The sequence below is a fragment of the Tursiops truncatus genome, chromosome 11 (assembly GCF_011762595.2).
Source record: "Tursiops truncatus isolate mTurTru1 chromosome 11, mTurTru1.mat.Y, whole genome shotgun sequence".
Taxonomy (NCBI): domain Eukaryota; kingdom Metazoa; phylum Chordata; class Mammalia; order Artiodactyla; family Delphinidae; genus Tursiops; species Tursiops truncatus.
The window spans coordinates 29,785,542-29,808,319 of record NC_047044.1 but is presented as its reverse complement, the minus strand read 5'-3'; the positions used below and the strand labels follow the sequence as shown (position 1 = coordinate 29,808,319).

The window sequence follows — 22,778 nt, the reverse complement described above, 5'->3', positions numbered from 1 at the left end:
GATGATAATGATCAGTTTCCCTGCCTGTGGCCTTCAATGAGGACAGCTTAGAATCCATTTACTTAGTCATGAGACAAAGTGTGTTAAATGAGACCCTAATCTAGGCACTGTGGATCATATAAAAGGAAGAATAAGCAATACAGTTCAATATTTCTAAAACCGGGCAGTACATGTTAAATATCAAATGATGCTTAGGAGTTCAGAGGAGGCAGATGTTACTTCTGCCTGGAACATCCAGGGACTATTTCCTGGGTGGCATCGGAAGTGTATGATGACAGACATCACTACAGGGATGAAAGTTAGGATGTGCCTCAGCCTTTTTGTGTACTCCCTTTGCATTCACAAGCCTTTCCTCCTCCTCCTCTGTGCTTTTAGAGCAAAATCTGAGCCAACTGACCCAGGATGTTGGAGGAGAGTCAAGGCTGGGAAAGTACCGTGGACTGTGTTAGCAATCAACAGAAAAGATATTTTTAAACAAAAGTGGTTTTCCAAGCTTCCATGAAAAGAAACAAAAGACTTTTCTAAAATGAATCCCAGTTAGAAACTGTTCTTGTTCTGTTACTTTTATGTCACTGAGACTAGTCAGCACTTAGAAATGGTTATTTTCCTGTCTAAATCCCCGCATAGATACTTCTCCTTAGAATGACATAACAGCATTAGTGTTCAATCCCATGCACTGCTCCCCCTCCAATGGCAGTGACTTGCAAAAACAATAAAGATATCTCCACTCTGTCTCCCTCTCTCTTGATTATACTGCAGGCACAACCTGTGTGGGGAAACAATCTCCTGGATCATACTGAAGGTTTGCACAGATGGAAGATTAGTGGGAGGAGTTGCCAGCTACTTCCCTGCCAACTTGTTAGTGCTGGAGACATTATCCTCTTGTTTTGCCAGTTTAATAGAGGATCAGTCGTAAAGATTCTCTGTAGGCTCAGCAACATAATTATTATCTATGGTCTCTGCATTAATTGTGAGAAAACATCATGGTCTGAATCTGCCCAATTTCAAATGCCAAACTGTGCCCACATTCAGCCCACAGCTGAACCTGGAAACTCAATATGCCCTTAGCATTGCTACTGCTGTCATCATGGCGGGTGTTAAGTATACCTTTGCCTAAGCCACGATGTTTAACCCTTGCTGTACTGCTTCTGTGCGTTAAGCGTTACTTCCTCTGTTTCCTGGACCCTTTACAACACCAGTGTCCTTGCAGTTCAAAATTATTAAAAAGGTAAAAATTTATGTCACACTTAGTTCTAATACTTGGTCCAGAAGTGCCAAGCCCCTGCAAATTTGGAAAACAAACTACTTAACAGATGGGCCACATACAGTTTACAACATGTGCAGTGTGGGAGGCAGTACGGCTCCGGGGGAGAAACAGAAGACTGGAAATTTGGGAGCTCAGGGTTTTTGAATTTGCTCTTGCTTTTTTCTCGTAGGCATATCACATAAGCTTATAGTTTTCGTTTCTCTCACATTACCTGATATCTTAACCTTTTAAGTGAGTAATAAAAAAATCAGGAAAATTTTCTCCTAATATGACACAGCAGCAAAATGTTTATTGCTACTACTAGGATTATGTGCAACTAGTATCAAATTGTTAATAAAATATGGCTGCAGGATCTAGAAAAATCCACCATGTTATTTTAGATCTGAGATACAATTTTCTGTCACTGAGGACAGGCATATAACTGGTGAGCTATTGTCACTGAAGAAAAGGATGTTGCCAGCCTTGGACAAATCACTGGCAAATGACTGGATTATGACTTCAAAAGCTGAATTTCCAACATGCCCCTTAAGTGGCCTCTGGAAACTTAAGAGATGGTAGAAGATTTCTATAACAAAGTTATTAAGATATGAATTTGATAACAGTCTAATAACAAAGTTTCTCAAACATGGATGATCATCAGTTTTGTTCAGGGGAACCATTAAAAATATAAAGGTCTAAGACCACCATATGCCTGCTGATTGGGAGTTTCTGGAGGTAAAGCTAAGAAATCTATATTTTGAAAAAGTTTCCTAAATAATTCCAGTGACCAGTCATACTTCAAATCTGTCACAATTCACAGAAGTATATGAATCAACAAAAAAGTTTTGACTACATTGAGGCTGACTGAAATTCCAAGACAGGAGAGAAGTACAGGTGTTGTTAAGGACAGAGGATTGGCTTGGGAGAAGATGGAAGAGACACAGGAATGTCAAGAAGAGGAATCCATGGCTCAGCCACAGAGGAGGTAGAAAGGAAGTCATTGACAGTAATAGTCCTGAAGGTGAAGGCAGAAAGAGAAATTCAGCAGTATAAGTAGAGAAAGATGTCTTCAGAGAGTTTAAATATATGTGCCACTTCTCTTATAGAACTTATTACATTTTGCTTCCATTTTTACAATGTCTCCTCTTTCTAATCCATTTTCCAACCTGAATTTAGAGTGCTCTTTTAAGAATTCAAATTTGAATCATGATCCTGCCCTGTTTAAAGCACTACAGCAGCACTCCATTTCTTTCAGGATCAAACACTAAGTGTTGTCCTGTCTAGAAGCTGATTTTGGCATACCACTTCAGCCAGTTTGCTTCTTCTGTCTGATTGCTGATTACTTTGCAGGCATACTGACCTTCTGTCATTCTTGAGATGCATCAAATTCCTTACCACTTTGGGGCCCTCATACATATTACCCTTTTCCTGGAAAAATTTTCCCCTTTCTCCTACCAGCACTATTCACCTGGTAGATTTCTGGTCATCCCTTATATCACAGATGACAGGTTACTTAATCAGAGAGGAATCCTCTGATAATTCAGTTTAAATTAGGTCCCTTAATTATACTGACATGGTACCCTATATTTTCTTGATAGCACTAATCATAATTTACAACTTTATATTTACTTGCTTGACTACTTAATTCTACAATATATAGAGAGAGGTTCATATGGGCAGTCTATTGTATATGGTGTCAACCACACTGCCTAAAACATAATATGTGCTCAATAAATAATTGTTGAAATAATAAATGAGTACATCACAAATGTTAAGAAGTCAAAAAAAAAAAATCAAAGGAAGAAAGATGGTTTTCTTTCAGTGTGCCATATATACAATGCCACACAACTGTCTAAGGGGACACAAAGATGAATCACATGGTTGGAAAAGATAGATAAGCAAAAGTGTACAATAAGAATGAATGAAGCGAATTGTATGACAGAGGTACAACATCCAGGAGTGACTAAATTTGGTTCATAGATCTGGGCAAGATTGGCCAGTGGAGGGCATTTAAACTGGGCCTGAAAGCTATATAAGATTTCAGTAGTAGAATGTAGCAAACATTGAAGTTTTTGACTTAGATCATAGTCTCTCTCTGTTAAACTAATTTCCGCTCTTTTCTGTTAGGCGAGACACTTATTAGGGGAGAGCAAAACAAAACAGATCTCTGCTTCAGCCCACCAATCACAATTGATTCGATTTGAATTGATATCCTGATTCAAGATGGTCAATCAGTTTCTCTCTCCCTGAGATTTGTAGTTGAGACTTTAAACTTCCTGGCAGTTAGCAGCAGGTGTTGGACCTGTTAGGACAGGTTAACTTAGAGTTTAAGGTGACTATATTATTATTTTGTCATGTTCATAGAGAGGCAGAAAAGGTTGGTCTAGGTGTAAAGAAAGAGTGAAAATTTTATAAGAGGCAGAGATGAAAGGAAAGGTAAGGAGGGCAGAGGGGAGAGAGAAAGAGAGAGAGAGGGAGAGAGAGAGAGAGAGAGAGAGAGAGAGCGCGCGAGCTGCTATTTGCTATGGTTCTTTATGATTTTCCAGATTCCATTTTCAGTGCCTTGCAAGAGCCCACTTCATCTCCTTTAATTAAGCTAGAGTTAATATGTCTCTATTATTCCAACAATAGAGAGCCTTAATGAAGACAGATGAAAAGGTGGGGAAGGAAATTACAAAACAGAGAAAAAGTGACGAGCCAGTCTGTAAAAGAGATCACAGCATACGTGGAGACATGATCTACATGTTTTCCTATTTCATTGATCCCATTTTGGGGATCAATGAATAAGTTGAAAAAGAAGATAAGTTACTGACAGAAATCTGGTGACTAAACTACCACTTACGGAAAAATAAAAATTTAATACAAAATAATTTCCTAGCAGGAATTCGTATGAAAGGGTGGAGAAAGCACTAAAATTGAAGTCATACGCATCAGCTGGGTGGTAGTCTTTGCTTTGCCACTGACAAGTTACATAATGCTTGATGAGTTACTTGATCTCTCCAGGCCTTGGCTGATAAAGAACAAAAGTATGTGGGAAATCTGCGCCCATCTAACTTAAAAGAAGTAATGGATAGCAACCAAAAGCATTTTCACTCTCTGGCAACTTCTAGCTTCTCTACTCTCTTTTGTACTCTGAAGTTGAGGTCTCTTTTGTACTCTAATTTCAGGTCTTATTTTAGGGGCTATGACACCAAGATGCATAAGTCATGGTTCCTACTCTTGAAGTTATCACAGAAATAAATAAGTGGTTTATGAGAGTCATAGAAATAAATGATACAGAAAGATGTTTTTAATAATGATATGGACAACATTCCAAAGAATTAATTTTGCTTGGGATTAGGATGTGATGGTGGGAAAAGGCTTTAGAGAGGAGGCAACATTTGAATTGGCCCATAAGAGAGGGGCTTTCCATGCTGAGGAAAAAGTATGGCATGTGCCAGTTATCAAGTATGCCTCGTGGGTCCAAACTCACCCTTCCTTCATTGGAGATGGGCTCTTTAAAAATTTTTCTTTTCTAAGCTTTAGGATGCTAAGCTTTATCAGCAGTGGGTGCTGGGGAGACACTGCAAGAGGAAAAGGGTTTGGCTTCCTCATTCCAGGGTGCTTGTTCAACAGGTGCTCTTGTGGCTTTTCCAGCTTTCAGCTCCTGCAGTATGGGCAGCTCCTCCAGCACGCAGATCCTGCAGTGAACAGCAGCCAGCAGACCCCAGAAGCCAGCAGCTGCCCCATGAAACCCCCTAGGGTCATTTCATAGTGAAGTGCCTCTGATGAGACACCTCGCCATGAATAGTTTCCCTGGTAAGTTCCAGAGAATGAATTTCCAGCAAATTCCTCCACTGATTTATCTACCTTCAGTGAGCCATGGCCATGCCCTCCCCAGTGGGGTCTAGATCTTAGCCTTGGGAGGAGGTGAGTGTTGCTCATATGTGCTATCTCAGCCCTGGAGGGGACAATTACTTTTTATAGCTACTATTCCTATGTAATTTTGAGTTCACTTTACTTCTTTTTAGCCAATCTTTCATCACTGAAACCCCCTGTTATAGTTGATAATTCTTTATATTAAACTTCCCCTGTTCAAATTTCTCTTTCTTGATGGGACCTTTCCTGATGCAAGGAAGAAGCAGAGAGGCATCAGAACATGCATCACATTCAGGAAAGGGTGTATACAGCAGTCCTGGGAAGTGCATTTGGTGAGTAGAAAAGCAGGATCCACTACAGGGTAGGTAGCCTGGAGCTGGAGAATGAAGAGGTGTGATTGCCATGATAAGAATTTCAAGCTGGGAGTGAGAGGTTTGCTTCTGTTTGTCAGAAGAAGTGACTGAAAGCAATGTAGAGGATGAATTATTGCACAGAGCAGAGACGGGAGCAAGGTGATCCTTTTTTGGAGGGTGGGGGTGTTATTACAATCCAGCAAACATGAGAGGGGCCTGAATGAATGCTCTGACAGTGACAGATGGAGAGGGAGTGAAGCACCCAGTGAGGGTGGAATTGACAAATCCTGATGGCCATTCTGATAGGGAGATGGAGAATAATTCTTTTCTTTTTTTTGCTGACTTTCTAGATTTAAGATTTCCAATTTGGATGACAGAAGGGATGTAGATTCTATAACTGAGATAGTAAGTTAATAGGACCAACACGTTTGGGAGAACACAAAAGAAATACCTTTTTGCTTGTTTGTTTGGGGGTATGTTGATTTTAAAGAAACTGCTGTATTTGAGACAAGAACAAAACAATGAGTATTACTCTGTCTTCTTCAAAGACACGGAACAATAAGTTCTCTGTTCAGCTAGGCTGAGTAGTTATTCATCCAATTTCTAGAAGTTTAAAAGATTTAAGTGAGGTGTTTGCCCCTGAAGTATGTTCTCTGAACATATTTCCCGCATACATTCTCTACTTTGTATTGCTTATTGGTTTTGGAATTTCTTTTTGAAACATCTTGTAGATGACACCCGTAAAATACAGAAGGCAGTGAATATTTTTCTATGTTTTAACATTTGTATTTTAGTAGTGCAGATTAAAAATGAGAGGCCCAATGAATAAAGGGTCGGGACTAATACCCCTTTTCAGTTAAATACTCAGGCTTTGGATTTTGTCTCATGTCACTTCAATAAGCAGTTCTCTGGGGTGTGTTAATTCTGCTAGATATCTGCAGTTCCAGAAGGTTGTGTTCATTCCCTGAGTACTTTGTCTGGTAATGATCAGAACCACGGTAGCCTTCAAGGGATCGAAGACCCAGAGCAAAGCACTCAGAAAGAGCAGTGTGGGTGCACAGACTGTGGCACTGGAATGAGACACTTGCTGGAGCTGACAAATTCACCTATGCTGCCAGGGTGCTGGACACAGGCCTTTCCCTGAGGTGGGCAGCTCACAAGCAAGCAAAGAAGCCTTTAAAGACTGGTTTAGGATATTAACATCAGGCAGTTATAGAACTGCAAGGCAGCAGCTGCCTGTGGAACATACCAAAGTGGGGTGCGTGGAGCTTCATTTGAATGCCATTTTCTCTGATGCGTCCGGAACTTATAAGCAAGCATGTGGCTTGTGGTACATTAACTTGAGAAAAGTAACCAGTAATAAGTTTTATGAGAATGGTTTAACTGTGTTCTCTTCCCTTTTTCTCTATTATTTATTTAACCGCTTAACTGCTTAGCTATTTAATTCTTATAAAAGGCATACATGTGCACGTACACACACACACTCCAAATTGGAAAAAAAACCCAAATTTTAAAGTGTTAATTGTTAAAGACAGGAGGATTCACTCTCCTGTAATGAGGTGAGCACAATCCTGATACGTGCTATCTTCTTTCTGCAAAACAGAATGAAAACAAATGATTTACAACGCGTTTGAGTACACTGTTTATTAAGATGGGAGTGGTATGTGTATTACCAGTCTGATTACTTTTTTGTTCAATGCTGTGTGTGTAATCAATTCTGCCTATTTGTGTGTGTGTGTGTGTGTGTATGTGAGAGAGAGAGAGAGAGAGAGAGAGAGAGAGAGAGAGACTAAAAATAGTGTTCAATAAAATTTGCCACCAGTCAAACAAAAACATTTTAAGATGGTTTTAAAAAAACAGTGCATAGGGTAGTTTGAGTTAAGCTTTGCTTTTGCCATTCCTCTCCCTTTAGTCTTGAATTGATGAATGCCACACCTAGAATTCCAGTGAAAGGAATTTGAGGAAGAATTCAAAGCAGGCCCATCTAATGTGGGTTGTCAGTTCACTGAGAGCTACTTCTTTATTTTGACAGTTTGGATTTTTTCATCTATCATGATACCAACTCATTTTTGTTATGTCTTCAAACACTTTCTTTTAGAGGATATGTATATGTTGCATTGAGGGTCCCTGAAATCTTTGCCCCATGACAATATACCTCAGTTTCTTTGGAAGTAACTATCCTACCCCCAATTTGAATAGCTTTTACATAATTGTAAAGCCAGATACAATCCACTCAGTCCCCTTAGAAATCCAAAGCCCAACAATTTTTCTCTAATTCCCTGATACAGCCAGTGGTGGGGACATGATTTAATCTTGCCCACTGGAAGCTTTCTTCTTCCAGGATTGTGAATGCAGAGCAAATGATGCAGGGACACAAAAAGAGTCTGATATAAATTCATCTCGGTGGCAATGTACAGGTCAGACTATTCTTGCTATGAGGTGTTTTATGTGTTTCCTGCTGCCCTGTCTCTCAGAACTGCCCAGATCTCACCAATTCCCAAGTCTAATCTTAAAATGGTCACATATTTATATAGTGTACAGTTATCGTTGTGTACAGTTCATGTGTAACGTGTACAGTTACCATTGCTGCATAGCAAATTACCCAAAAGCTCAGCAGCTTAAGATAGCAACCCTTTATTATCTCCATATCTGTGGGTCAGAACTCAGAGCAAGTGTATTTGTTTCCCAGGGCTGCTATAACAAAATACCATAAGCTGGGTGGCATAAAACAACAGAAGTGTGTTCCCTCACAATTCTGGAGGCTAGGAGTCCAAGATCAAGGTGTTGGTAGGGGCATGCTTTCTCTAAAACCTAAAGAGGAATCCTTCCTTCCTTCTCCCTGGCTTTTGGTGGTTTGCTGGCAATCTTTGGTGCTCTTTGGCTTACAGCTGCATAACTCCAGCCTCTGACTTCACCACCACATCGTGTTCTCTGTTTCCTCTGTTTTCACATTACCATCCTTTTATAAGAACACCAGTCATATTGGAGTAGGGGCTCACCCTACTCCAGTATGACCTCATCTTAACTAATTACATCTGCAATGACCCTATTTCCGAAAGAGGCCACATTCTAAGATACTGGGGATGAGGATTTCTTCAGTGTTTTTACAGACAAGACAATGCAACCCATAACAGCAAGCAGGTGAGAAAATGTAACAGAGAGCCCAAGACAGAAGCCATAGTTTTTACAAAACTTAGGCTCAGGACTGAAATCCTATCACCTCAGCTACATTCTATTTACTAGATGCATGTCAGTAAATTCAGCCCACACTCACCAGAGGAGATTACAGGACCATGAACACCAGGAGGTGAAGCTCACTGGAGGCTATCTCAGAGCCTGCCTCCACATATTTGATTGTAATTGTTTTCAAGTTTTATAAAAATGGTATTTTAGGGGCTTCCCTGGTGGTGCAGTGGTTGAGAGTCTGCCTGCCAATGCAGGTAACACAGGTTTGTGCCCCGGTCTGGGAAGATCCCACATGCTGCGGAGCTGCCGGGCCCGTGAGCCATGGCTGCTGAGCCTGCGCATCTGGAGGCTGTGCTCCGCAACAGGAGAGGCCACACAGTGAGAGGCCCGCGTACCGCGGGAAAAAAAAAAAAAAAGGCATTTTATTGTCTTCATCTTTTGAGACTTGAGTTTCTATTCATTCAATATTGTGTTTCTAAGAGTCATCCATATTTTATGAATTATAATAAACTAATGAGAAATAAATTGCATTTATTTATATTTATAATAAATAAATTGCATTTATTTATAATATTTATTTATAATTAATAAATTATTATTTATTTATTCAGTCAGTTCTCTATTGATGGACATTTGAATTGTTTTCAATATTCTGAAAATCTTTGTTCTTAACATTTCTAACAGTATAATCACTTATTAACTTGATGTTACTACATATAAAACTACAACGAAACTAGTGAAGATTTTTTTTACAGTTCTATTTGTTCATAGAATTGATTCTATCAAGGATCTGCAATCAAAATACTGTGTTCCCAAGTCACAGAAAATAACAATTCTCTCTGTGTGGTTATGACATCAACTTGATAGATGGTTAAGTTCATTTATTTCTATTTTCAGTTTTCAGAGTTTGCTTTTTTCCTTTTTTTTCATATTATTTTTGGAAGATGTCAACATTTTCTAAATTCCAAAATAGAATTATATAGCAAGGTATACTAAAAGAAGTCTTCATTACTATTCTTCGCCTTTATTACCTCTTGTCCTTAGATGTAACCGTTTCAGTTTTGGGTTTTCCTAGTAGGAAATCCCTTTGCAAATATAAGCAACACAAACATATGCACACGGAAAATTGTGTTTCCTCATTTTCTTTCATAAAAGGTAGCATACTATATACACTGTTCTACATTTGGATGTTTGCTTTTTTCACTTAATAATACACCCTGAGGTTCATGTCTTATCAGGGAATAAAGAATGACCTCATTACTTTTTACTGTAGTATAGAATATTATTGCATGGATGCACTGTAGTTTATTCAGCCAGTTCTCCACTGATGGACATTTGGATTGTTTCCAATATTCTGCTATTACAAATAATGCCACAATCAATAATTTTATGTAAAAGTTTTTTCTTTCTTTTTTTGTTCAGGATTGTTGAATGAAGCTGCACAAATACTACCAACTATGAAAGCTAAATATTATCAAATTCTCCTTCACAAGGGTTTTAGCATTTTATATTTTTATTAGAAATGGATGCCAACGACTGTTTTCCCATGGCCAACTCAGATATTGTTAAACTTGGATTTCTGCTGATCTGATGGTGACAAATAGGAACTTAGAAACAGTTTAATTTGTATTTTGTTATGAATTAACCACCTTTTCAGATGTTTAAGAATCATTTTCATTTTTTTCTTCTTTGAACTTTTTTGAAGATTATGTAAGCCGTGTGGCATGGCCAAAGAAAATGCATAATAACATTTCAACATAACTACTAAAAGACAGAAACATTATGTACATATTTACACACACATATTTGGAGAGGCAAGTAGGGTTAGATGAGGTCATGAGGGTGGGGTCCTGGTCTGATGAGATTAGTACCCTTATAAGAAAAGGGGTACGTGTGTGTGTGTGTGTCTGTGTGTGTGTGTGTGTGTGTGTGTGTGCATGTATTCTGACCTCTAAGGGAGAGGAATGATGTAATGACATCAAGAAAATTAATCAACCAGATAGTATTTTGAGGGGGAAAGAAAAATTTCAATCCATATTTCACTCTAAATGCTAAAATTAATTCTAAATGGATTAGAGTTATGAAAGTGGGAGGAAAAGAAAACATACAAGTTCCTTAAGAAAAAGATGAACAATTTCTTCTATAATCCAAGATTGAAGAAAATCTTCCTAACTATAATTCAAACCCAGAAGCAAAAAAGGATTAATTAAAAAAGCCAGCAATTTATTTTTATTGCCCATGAAAGAGAAAAAAAACATAAACAAAGCAAAAACAAAATAATTAAGGAAAAGTTTTCTGTAACTTGTGCCACAAACAGAACACTAATAACCCATTTTAGTAAGCTCCTAAAAATGAAGAAGAGAGAAATAAATTACCTGATATAAATATGGGGGTTCAGTAGTTGTGGCGCATGGGCTTAGTTGTTCTGCGGCATGTGGGATCTTCCGGGACCAGGGCTCAAACCTGCGTCCCCTGCATTGGCAGGCAGATTCTTAGCCACTGCACCACCAGGGAAGTCCCCCTATGCATTTTTAAAATAACAAATTACATTAGAGTAAAACCCACATACAGAAAATTGCACAAATCAGGGACTTCCCTGGTGGTGCAGTGGTTAAGAATCCGCCTGCCAATGCAGGAGACACGGGTTCGAGCCCTGGTCTGGGAAGATCCCACATGCCGCGGAGCAACTAAGCCCGTGTGCCACAACTACTGAGCCTGCGCTCTAGAGCCCGCGAGCCACAACTACTGAGCCTACATGCCACAACTACTGAAGCCTGTGCACCTAGAGCCCATGCTCCGCAACAAGAGAAGCCACTACAATGAGAAGCTCATACACCACAATGAAGAGTGGCTCCTGCTTGCCACAACTAGAGAAAGCCCGCACACAGCAATGAAGACCCAAAACAGCAAAAATAAATAAATTTATTAAAAACAAACAAAAAACAGAAAGAAAATTTCACAAATCAAAAGATTGTAGAAGTTTTCTAATTGCTCCAAATCATTGCCAACCATTAGTATTGTCACTCTTTTAAATTTTCACTATTTCTCTGGAGTTTAATATCTCTTTGTGATTTTAACTTATATTTCCTTGATGCCAAATGAGATGGATCAACCTTTCCCATGTTTACCGTTCTTTTGGAAATTGCTATTGTGTCTTTTGGGAAAGTCTTTGTCTTCCTGATTTGTAGGCATTTTTCTCTTTTAAAAGTTTGCAGATGACGTGATATTATATACAGAAAATCCTAAAGATGCTACCAGAAAATTACTAGAGCTCATCAATGAATTTGGTAAAGTTGCAGTATACAAAATGAATACACAGAAATCTCTTGCATTCCTATATACTAACAATGAAAGATCAGAAAGAGAAATTAAAGAAATGATATCATTTACCATTGCACCGAAAAGAATAAAATACCTAGGATAAACCTACGTAAGGAGGCAAAAGACCTGTGCTCAGAAAACTATAAGATACTGATGAAAGAAATCAAAGATGACACAAACAGATGGAGAGATATACTGTGTTCTTAGATTGGAAGAATCAATATTATCAAAGTGACTATACTACCCAAAGCAACCTACAGATTCAGTGCAATCCCTATCAAATTACCAATGGCATTTTTCACAGAATTAGAACAAAAAATTTTACAATTTGTATGGAAACACAAACAACCCCAAATAGATAAAGAGAAAGAAAAACAGAGCTGGAGGAATCAGGCTCCCTTACTTCAGGCTATACTACAAAGCTACAGTAATCAAAACAGTATGATACTGGCACCAAAACACAAATATAGATCAATGGAACAAGATAGAAAGTCCAGAGATAAACCCACATCTAAAAATAAACTTTGGATATTAGTTTACTGTTGGTCACATGTATTGAAAATGTTTTCTCACACATTCTGTTGTCTATGTTTTTATTCAGTGGTGTCTTTTGATAAAGCTTCTGATTATAATCAAATCAACTTTATTAATCTTATCATTTATGGTTAGTGCTTCTTGTGTTCTGTGTAAGGAATGTTTGTCTGCCCCAAAGTAGTGCAGGTATTACACCTACAGGTGAATAAAAATGGAAAGGCTTCACTACCAATTCCTTGTCTTAAAATTTTTTTTAAAGAATATAAATTCAGAAAGAAGAGACAAAAGCCCAGAGTGACAGCCAGAAATGAAAGAATGATGACCAAATAAAACGGCCAATACGTAACTAAGCTTAACATACAATGCTAATGCTAATATAAAACATGAATAATCTCTAGTATGTAGGGTAAAAAGGAAAACTAAAATAATAAAAACAATATTATATAAATATACAGGGAGTTGATCAGCTTTAAAATATTCTAAGATCTTTATATTGTGTGGCATAGGGATTAAAATAGCATTTAACTTTTTACTTTGTTGAACTAAACATCCATGGTTAAAAAACAAAAGGCTGAGCAATAAAATGTAAGTCTCAACAATTTTTGAAGTCCTAAAATTAAACAAAGTATATGTTCTGACCACAGTGGAAGATTTAAAAATCAGGCAATATACTTTTAAAGAACCCATTGGGCAAAGAGGGAATCAGTGGAATACTTTGAGCTGAATTAAATGAAAATATGACATCGGAACATGAGAGATACAGCTGAGAGGAACTTATAGACCTAAATGCAGTTATAAGAGAAAAAGAAAGGCCCAAAATAAATTATCTAAGCATCCAGCCCAAGAAGTGAGGAAAAGAACAAAAACATAACTACCTTCCCCACAAAAAACAGAAGAAAGAAAATAATGATAAAGGAATAAATTGATGAAATAAAAAGCAATTGTACATTAGAGAGTACAAAAAAGCAAATATTCGTTTCTTTGAAAAGATTAACAAGTTTCTAAAATCCAAGCAAGACTCAAAAAGAAGAAAGAGCAGGCAAAAATAACCATTTTCAGTTATAAAATAGGAACACCAGTAGAGATTCTATAGGCATATAAAATATCTTTTTATATTTTAAAATGTTTTAATATGCACACTGTAGGACAACATATGCCATTCTGTACTGAAAGCCATTTTGGAATTAAATCTATTTAAGAAAATGCTTCAATGAGGAGAAAGTAAGAAAATAAAGATTTCCTTGAAAAGATTCTCTATTTAATAAAGAACAGCTTTACTTACCCAGCAATAAAGGAAAAGGAGTTACTCTACTTATTGAATTTTCAGAGATGTAAAATGTCTGCCTTAAGTGCCAAAATTAATATTTTATTTCTATTTTTATTTGAAATATTTAAAAATGTATTATTCCGTTTCCTGTCCTCCTTGTTTCCCAAAAGTTAATATGAAAAATTTGAAATCTACAGCAATGTTGAAAGAATTTTGTATGAATTCAGTACCCATCCATATACACACCACATAGATTCTATTATTAATGTTTTATGATAGGAACTATAGCATGTGTTGATCCATCTATTCCTCCTTCACCCAAGCCACTAAGGCATCTTATATCTGGTTCACTTCAAAGTAAATTGCAGACATCAGTATACTTTCTATCAAATACTTTAGCTTATATAACATTATCTACTGTACAGTTTATTTTTCTTTCATGGTAAAATTTATGTACAATAAAATGCACAAATCTCAAGTGTACATTTGCTGAGTTTTGACTAATGTAGGTACCTATGTAACTCAAACACCTATTAAGTTCTAGAATACTACCATTTCCCTGAAAGTTTCCTCATGTCCTTTCCTTTTCATTTTCTACCTTCACCCACCCAAAGGCAAATTTTCTAATTGTTCTCCACCATATATGAGTTACATTTATCATTAAGCATGTTACACTACATTATATTATTTACATTTTTAAGGTTGCTTTGGAAATTTTAGGCCTTCTATATTTGTATCGTACAATCAGTTCATCAATTTCTACAGAAAAATCTGCTGGGGACTTCACCAAATAATGGTCAAGAAACACATGAAAAAGTGCTCTACATTATTCATTGAGGAAAAATAAATTAAAACTACAACATGACCCAAGAGGTCCACTCACAAAAAAATGAAATGAAAACATATGTTCACAAAAAGATGTGTCCAAAGTTTGCATTGACTTTATTCACAATAGCCAGTAATCTAGAAATAGCTAGTGCATCCATTAATAGGATAATGGATAAACAATTGGTAGGTATTCATTTGATGAAACACTTCTCCACAATAAAAAGGAACAAATTATGGATACACACATCAACATATATGAATCTCAAAACATTATGTAAATCACAGAAGCCTTACACCAAGAATACATACCATATGGTTCTATTTCTATGCAAAACTTTATATGGTGCCATTAAATTTTTTTCTAATCTTTATGACTTTATCGCCATATTGCAGTTATTAGGACTTCTCGTATGATGTCAAATATAAGTGATGAGGGCAGGCATTTTTGCATTACTACCAAATTTAAGAAGAAAACATTCAATCTTTTACCATTAAGTATGAGGTTAGCAGTAAGGTTTTTTCTTTCTAAAAAAAAATGAGTTTGAGGAATCTCTCTTCCTTGCCTGGAGAGTTTTTATCATGGATGTATGTTCAATTTTGTCATTTTTTTTGCATTATTGAGATAATTATGTCTTTTTTCTCTTCTTAATATATTAACATGGTAAATTAAATTAGTGAATGTTAAAACATTATCTTCCTGGAATAAACTGTGGTCATGATGTATCCTTTCGTATGTTGCTACATTCAATTGCTACTATTTTGCTAAGTGTTTTTGTATCTATTCATGAGGGGGTACTGGTTAAAGAAAGAACTTTCTTTTTTATAATGTCTTTGTTGAGAAGTATAAACTTTTCTACTATTTGATAGTATTTTGTGTAAAATTGGTAATATTTCTTTCTTCAATGTTTGACAGAATTCAACACTTAAAGCACCTAAGACTGGAATTTTCTTTGTAGGAGAATTTTTGATAAAAATTCAATCTCTTTAATAGTTACAGGGATAATCAGATTTTCTGCTTCATGTTTGTCAGCTGTATTTTTCAGGTAATTTGCTTGTTTCATCTAAGTTGTCAAATTTGTTGGCATAAAGGTGTTTATACTATTATTTTTCTTCTAATTTCTGTAGAATTTGCAGTGATAGTCCTTGTTTCATTCTTTATATGGGAATGCATTTTCCGTCTTTTTATTTGGATTCGTTTAGGTAGGAGTGTGTCAATTTTGTACATCTTCTCAAATAATCTAATTTTGGATTTGTGTTTTTTTCTTTCTATTATTAGTTATAAATTTCACTAATCACTGTTTTAGCTGCATCCCTCGATTTTTGATAGGTTGCATTCTTGTTGTTATCCTTACGTCCAAAATATTTTATAATTTTCTTTGATTACTTCTATGACCAATAGATTATTTGGAAGTGTTTTAATTTTATCTATTTATTTATTTATTTTGTGGCACTGCATCTACTTTCTCACTGCTTCTGTGGATCAGGAATCTGAGCGTAGCTTAACTGGATCCATTTCTTACTGTCTCATGAAGCTGCATTCTTGGTGTTGACTAGAGTTGGTTTCTCACCAGAAGTTCAGGGACCTCTTCCAAACTCCAATGGCTATTTGGAATAATCAATTCTTTGTGGGTATCAGACAGAGAGCTTCTGTTTTTTGCCCAATGACTAGAGGCCACCTGCGGCTCTCAGAGGTCATCCACGGTTCCTTGCCATGTGGGTCTCCCCATCATGGCAGCATACTCATTAAGCTACCTAGGGGGATCTCTCTGGTCTCTCTACTGAGTCTATTAGTAAGATGGAGGGGTTTTTAAAAAATATATTTATTTTTTATTTTAGGACATTTCTTTTGCAAATCAAGATATTTTTATACAGACATTTCATTTACATTGAGGAAATGAGAACTAATTTAAATGAAGTTCACATATTTTCTTTAACATAATAGGATAAGTGTTATTCTTGTTTTTTTCTTAAATTAAACTTTAGCAAAAATAAAACATAATATTATCAAATAGCAACGAAATAAGAGGTTTTAGAAGAAACATATTTATGAAATATTTGTTTGTGATAAATGACATAATTGTTGGATTTTCCTTTTTTTAAAAATGTAAACTTCTAGGAAGGAGCCATGAAGATCTATGATGATTTTACTTTAAAACATATGTACATAAAGATTGGATGAATAGATCTTTAGGAATAGAGATCACTACATTACTTTTATCACTGTCAACTTCACTCACATGAAGAGTGAAAGCCATCCTTCCTTCTTTCTCTTTGTTCCCTCATCCACTCAATCTCTTATGCCATTATTAGCTCCTTGGCCAGGTCCCAGCCCTACTGCCCATTAGAATCATGTGAAGAAGTTTTAAAAAACTCTGATACCAGGGTCCAACCGCCAAAGTAGATTTTTTTTTAAATTTCAAAATATTTGAGGTAATTCTTGATTTTAATATTAATTTTGCATTTAATTCCATTGTGGTGAAAAAACATACTCTCTATAAATTAAATGATTTTGTATCTATTGAGACTCGCTTTAATGATTCAACATATTTCTATCTCAATGAATGAACTATGTGTGTTTGAAAAGAAGGTATATTCTGCAATTCTAGTGTATGTACAGTGTTCTATAAATAACAATTAGGTCAAGCTGGTTAATGGCCTCATTCAGATTCCTCTATGTGTTTACTGATTTTTGTTGTTTTATCAATTGCTGAGAGAGGGTTGTTAAAATCTCCAGCAGTGCTGAATTATTTATTTTGCATTTTCTTTCTGTTCACTTTATAATCTGTACATTTTGAAGCTCTATTTATAGGTACTTACACATTTATAATGGTTATCTCCTTGATGAACCGACCATTTTATTATTATGAGGAGGGCTCTTTTTCTTTTTTTTCCCCCTCAGATAATACTCTTTATCTTGAAGCTTATATTGTCTGGTATCATTTCAGCCAACACAGCCATCTTACGCTTACTGTTTTCAGGGTATATCTTTTTCCAATTATTAAATTTCATTTTATCTGTCTTTATATTTAAAGTGCATCTCTTATTGACAGCAGTTACTTGGCTCTTTCTATTTTGATCTATTCCAACAATTTCTGCTTTTTAATTGATGTGTTTATTCCATAATCATTTAATGCAATTATTGATATGATTTGATTTAGGTCTATATATTTTAAGTTCATCTGTACTTTTGCCTCCTTCTTTGTTATTTGTAATTTTTTTAAACTACATTTTAATATATCTATTGTCTTGTTTAGCTGTAACTTTTCATGTTATTTTTTTTAGTGGTTGCTTTAAGGATTGCAATATACAAAGTTTTTTCAATCTACTGAAAGTTGATATTGTAACACTTCAGGAAGAAGTATAGAAAACTTGCAGTTTTAAGAGTTCATCTTCTCCCATCCTTGTTTATGTTATAGTTGCCCTGCATGCATTATGAACACAAAATAATTTTATGTTTTTGATTTAAATAGTTCTATATATTTTAAAGAAGTTAAAAGAAAAATGTTCTTTTACATTTTGCAGACATTTAACACTTCTGCTGTTAATTACTTCTTACTGATGATCCAAATTTCCATCCGGGATCATTTTATTTTAGCTTGAAATCTTTATTTTCTATAGTATAAGTCTGCTGGTGACAAATTTTCTTTGCTTTCTTTCATATGAAAATGTCTTTATTATCATTCTTGAAGAATATTATTACTTGATAAATAATTTTGGATTGCCTTTTCCACCCCATTTATTACTTTAAAGATATTTATTTCACTTTCTTCTGGCCTCTACAGTTTTTCATAAGAAGTCAGAAAATTTTCATAGTTGCTTCTCTGCATGTAGAGTGTTATTTACCTCTGGTTATTTTCAAGATATTCTGTTTATCTTTAGTTATCAGCAAGTTGATAATCTCATGCTTGGTCATGATTTTCTTTGTATTTTTCCTGCCTGTGATTTATTGAATTTCTTAATCTGTAAATTGATGTCTTTCTCTAAATTTGAAAACCTTTACTTATTTTACCTTCAAATATTTGTTTTGTCACATTCTTTTATTTCTACTGCAACTCCAATTACACATATGTTAGATCTTCTGTTATTGTCCCACAAGCCACTGAGTTTCTCTAATTTTCTTTTTTTTTTTAATGTTTCTTATTGTATTCTTCAGGTGAACATTTTCTATGGATCTATCTTCATAGTTACTAACTCTTTTCTCTGTCATCTTTATTCCGCTATTAACTCCCTCCAGTTAATATTTTATTTCAGATGTTGTTTTTCAGTTCTAGAATTTGCACTTTAATGTGATTTCTATTTCTCCTCAGAGATTTCTTCATTACAAGCATATTTTCCTTTACCTCACTGAACATAGTTATAAGAGCTGCTTAATATACCTTGCCTTATAATTCTAAAACCTGAGTCATCTCAGGGTTGGTCTTGATTGTCTTTCCTTTAGAAAACAGATCACATTTTCCTGGATCATCTGATGTCAAATAATTTTGGATTGGAACAAACACAGTGTGAATGTCATATTACAGGGACTTTGGATTTTGTTATTTATTTTTCCACAGAGTGTTAAGGTTTTTGTCTTAGTGGGCAATTAACTTGTTAGGTCTCAATCTACAAACTTTATTTTGTAGATAACTCAAATTTCAATTCATAAAAAAAAAAAAATTCTTTACTTGGACTGCTTTGAAGCTGTTTTGTGCATGCATAGCTCATAGGTCAGTCAGATAATTAAGTAAGTTTAGAAACAAAATTTGAAACTCTGCCTGTCCAGAGCTCTCCTTTCTGGGATTTTCTCCTTATTTTCCAAGATTTTTTTTGCCTCAAACTCTATGGTCTGAAACTTCAGGCCAGAAAGACTGCAGGTTTATCACTGGCATTTAAAAGCTAAATACCATAACAATAGGCAACTCACTTCCTGTGATCCATTCTTCCAAGTTTCAAATTCCCTCTAGAATTCGCCTGTTTGGTAACCGTCTTCAATGCTTCCAGGCTATTTTAAAAAAATATTTCTTGTCTAGAGTTTGAAGTGTTACCTTCAGGAGGGTCAAGTATTATGGGAACTTATTCAGCCATCTCAGGATATCACCTCATGTACTCTTCAACAGGATATATTTAGCACAATTTTTTGACAGTTTTCTGATACCATATTATACAATTCAACCCAAGGTCAATATTCTCATGAACTGAGAATGTCTACAATAATTGGGTCATTAGTTGCTTTTTTTTTTTTTTTAGTTTGGGATTCATTTTTATAGTTTTTCTCTTTTTTACTACCCTGACAACAGGAAAGCTGCCACTTAGCACCCTTTGAATTCTCCACAGCCTGTATAACATGAAAATCAATATGATTTAACCTGAGTTTGAAAATAGAGTACAGAACATTATGATCAAAGTACTAAAATGATCCCCTTTGAATGCAATATGTGGAATTAAATAAAAGAATTTTGTGACATCTAAGATACTTAATTTTTTCTCTTACAAATTCCAAGTATATTCTGGACTTTTGTGTTATCAGATAAAAGAACTCTGGATAAGTCAAGGATCTTTTAAATTAACAAAGTTTGACTTTATTGACAAGTATATGTTTTTCTTCTAGGTTCTACATCAACCTTCTCTCCCAGAGAGAAGCTTTTTCAATGATTAAGGCCTATTTACTGAATCTAACAACTGCATTAATCTGTTAGTTTTTTTTTTTTTCCAGAAAGAAAGACAAAAGAAATACAAAAAGAAAGATAGGAAGGAAATATTTGTCACACACTTCCTTAATTTATTTTTATTGAAATGTGTTCTTAAATAAATTTTGTTCAAAATCTAAGTTGATAAGAGTTTATTGAACTTCATAGTGACACATAAAAATTAGCAAACAAAAACTCTTTGCTACTAGCAGTACTGTTGTCAAAATTGTTCTATAATATCAGCAAGTTTTTAGGGGAAAACTTATTCCCAGTAGTGGGCTAGTATTTTCCACAGGAAACAGTGGTTCAGGACTCATACTAATTTTGTCCATGGGAATTTAAAACAAGACACATTTTCGTGGTTTAGGTTGCACATAGTCATTTTGGGAGCCAAAGACACTATTTTAATATTCCCCAAAGAGCTGTGATTTGAAAGTATCTTTTTCTCAGGGCAGATACAGCTGTGAAAAAAGTATTACATTTTTAAAGAAATGAAAATTCTAATGAACACCAATACACTGAATTCCTTTAGAATTGTTCTAAAGAGAAACATTATATTCTAATTAATCTTTCATATAAATTCTTTTACTGTTGCTCTTTGGTTCAGCCTAGCATTTTGTAATTTTGGAATAATAAGTACCCATGATAAATGTGAGTCGTTATATGTTATTTTCTTAAGAAGTTGAATGTCTTTGAATAGTACACTTTTAAAATGTAGGTTTCTAAAACAATTACAAGCTTTTATCTTTTTGGAATCCTGTCCATAATTTTCTTGATAATTGTAATAAAAATATCATTAATATTTCACTTTAATGATATAGTGCTCTGGAACAAAATTACAATAGAACAAAATTCCATGTGAAGAGCTGAACTGCACCCCACAATCATACTAAATGAATTCACTGTGATTAGTTTTATGAGCCTCAGACATGAAATTAGAGTTTGGGTCATTCTAGAAAAGGAAAGCATTTTTTCCTTTAAAAAAAATTTTTTTTGGCCTCACCACATGGCTAGCAGGATCGTAGTTCCCCAACCAGGGATCGAACACAGCCCCATGGAAATGAAAGCACGGGCTCCTAATCTCTCAACAGCCAGGGAATTCCCTCCTTTCTACTACTGTTATTACTCTAGGTTTATTTGGAAAATTTTAGATTGTTATCACATTGACAGTGTTAACATGTTTTCTCATTCTTTCACTGGGAAGGTGTTAGAATAAAAAGCTTTGGGGTTAATCTTGTAAATAATTTCTTAGAGTCTTGTGACACTTGCTATTCTAATGAAACTACAAAATCCAGATAGATCGTATCTCAATTCTATTTCCCATATTATGCTTTACTTCTCTTGATCCCTTCTATTGTAGTGCATATCAGGAGAATAAAATCAGAATAAAAGGATCTACTCCACTGAGAATTTAAGACACAATTAGCCATGAATAAATATTCATGGAAACCTAAATCATGGGCCAGCACATCTGGAACGTTTTGCCTGTATCCAAGGCAATGATTTGACTCAGTGGAGACCAACTACCACCCACTATCCTTACCCAACAGACAGGGAATTTTCTGGATAATTCCAGAAGCTGAGGAGAAGGTAAGATGGTCGTGAAGCAGCAGAAGAGACAGAAGTACAGATACAGAAATTGAAAGAAGACTGGTTGACTTCTTGATAAAACCCAGCCTTGCATAAGCCTCGGGCACTCGTCTAAACTTTCACACCTACCTGCTGGCTCTGGCAGAAGAGAGTATTTATTTATTTATTGGTTTATTTATTTATTCTTTTTATGCCAAACTGGCTTTTTACCCCCTTGGGTCTGAGTTTATTTACAGGGTTGTCTAAAATATAGACAGAGTTTCCACAACCTCTCCAATGACTTAAAAACATTGATCGAGTGCCTAGTGTAGTCAAGCATAGTGCTGGCTGTGAAGAGGAAGGAGTCAAATATATGTATATATATGACAGACACTATTCTAAGTGCCTCCAAAAAATACCTTTCCTGTGGCACAGTGTGACTGTCAGCATCCCCTTTTAATAGATGAGAAAACCAAGCCACAACATACCCAAAACATGGCAGTAACTGCTCAGTTATAGCTCACATATGCTCTCTCTCTCTCTAAAGAAGGTGTGCTAAACCACTACCTCTCTTGCAGCATAATCTCTGCTGTTAAGGATCTCAAATAGGAGAGACATTCAACATGGCGGAGGAGTAAGATGTGGAGATCACCTTCCTCCCCACAAATACATCAAAAATACATCTACATGTGGAACAACTCCTACAGAACACCTACTGAATGCTGGCAGAAGACCTCACACTTCCCCAAAGGCAAGAAAATCCCCACAAACCTGGGCAGGGCAAAAGAAAAAAGAAAAAACAGAGACAAAAGAATAGGGATGGGACCTGCACCTCCACCTGTGAAGGAGGAAAAGTTTCCACACTCTAGGAAGCGCCTTCACTAGTGGAGATGGGGGGTGGCGGGGGTGGGGAAGCTTTGGAGCCACAGAGGAGAGTGCAGCAACAGGGG

The 22,778-nt window shown here is 35.7% G+C and overlaps 1 long non-coding RNA gene across 1 annotated transcript in view; it reads right to left on the bottom strand.

Annotated features, from left to right (window-relative positions):
• LOC141275763 (uncharacterized) overlaps positions 1–22,778 on the bottom strand; it is a 64,019-nt gene that overhangs the window by 5,784 nt on the left and 35,457 nt on the right. The window lies entirely within an intron of this gene.